The sequence below is a fragment of the Elephantulus edwardii genome, unplaced genomic scaffold (genome assembly GCF_000299155.1).
Source record: "Elephantulus edwardii isolate Elephantulus edwardi_28Jun2011 unplaced genomic scaffold, EleEdw1.0 scaffold00044, whole genome shotgun sequence".
Classification (NCBI taxonomy): Eukaryota; Metazoa; Chordata; class Mammalia; order Macroscelidea; family Macroscelididae; genus Elephantulus; species Elephantulus edwardii.
Genome location: NW_006399794.1, coordinates 18,845,822 through 18,847,480, shown reverse-complemented (window position 1 = coordinate 18,847,480; position 1,659 = coordinate 18,845,822).

The window sequence follows — 1,659 nt, the reverse complement described above, 5'->3', positions numbered from 1 at the left end:
ACCCTGGAGGACATTATGCGGAGTGAGGTATCTCAGTCACAAAGGGACAAATGCTATATGGTGCCACTGTTGTAGAATGAGGCTGACATCGGGATGGGTGTAAGACTGAGAAAAACTGGATGAAATTTTTTACGGCATTGAAGTCTTTGCGGGAGAAAATATTTTAAAAGTATTATATTTTAGGGCATTATGTTTATCGTAAGAGTACGGAATGAGGGTTGCAGAGTGGATTATATTTGTGGTTGGGGGATGTGGGGGGGGAATTGCATACCAGTAAGGGAGTTTTTCTTTTGCTTTTGAAGGAGAGGAGCAAATTGGGCGGGGGAGGGGGGGCGGGGATAAGGGTGCAACAATGAATGAATGGAACTCCAATATCTCTGTAGATGTGCATTGAAACGAAAAATAAATAAATTTTAAAAAAAATGCAGCCCTGAGTTTGTCACTAGTACATGTCAAGAATTTTGGAAGACAGTACCTAAACAACTGACTGGAAAAATTCATATTTGTTCCCATTCCTAAAAAGGTGATCCAACAATGTGTGGAAATTAGCAAACAATAATATTAATATCACATGTAAATAAAATATTGCAGAAGATTATTAAAAACCTACTGGAACAGTACATTTACAATGAACTGGCGAAAATTCAAGCTTCAAAAAAGCCTGTGGCATGAAGGATATCATTACTGCTGCCAGATAATATTGACTGAAAGAGATATCAGAAAGATGTTTATTTGTGTTTTATTGACTATAAAATTATTTTGTATAGTGGATAATAACAAATTATAGTTAACTTTGAGAATAGTGGGAATCTGAGAATACTTGATTGTGCTCATGCAAAACCATAGACCAAGAGGCAGTCTTCTGAACAGAACAATAGAACATTTAATATCAAGAAAAGTCAGGAAAGAATCTCTTTCTCCACATCTAGTCAATCTATATGCACAGAAAAACATTTGAGAAACTGAAATATGGGAAGAAAAATGTAGCATCAAAAATAAAGGAAGCTCCATCAATAATCTATTTTACGCATATGACTCAACCTTACTTACTAAAAAAGAAGAGGACTTGAAATACTGGCTGCAGATGATTGAAAACATTAGCTTTTGAAAAGGATTACATCTCAACATCAAGAAAACAAAACTTCTCATTACTAGGCTAAGAAGAAATTTTATGATAGATGAAGAAAAGATGCAAATTATCAATATTTTCATTTTTCTTAAAATACATTTTAAAAGAAATCAAGAAATAAAAACAAGCAAACCCCCATGATGTTTTAGGGAATCTTCTGTCAAGGAGTTCTTAAGGGCAGTGATGTCACCTATCACAAGCCATGATATTTTCAATTGTTTCCTTTGTAACTGAAAATTTGAGAGTAAATAAAAATAACAGAAGAAAAAGAAACGTACTGAATTTTGCTGTTGGGGAAGGGTAATAAGTATCCTCTGTAACAAGTCTGTTTTGTAGGAAGTGCAAACAGGCTACTTCTAGAGTTTGTCGTTATTGTTGTTATTGTTGTTACATGCTGTCTAATCACCTGTGACTAATAGTGACCCTATGTACTGCTTTGAAGGAAATAGCAAAAAATAAAGCCCCAGGAATAGATGGTATACCAATTGAAGTATTTCAGATAACAGATGTTGCCCTGGATGTGCTCAGCA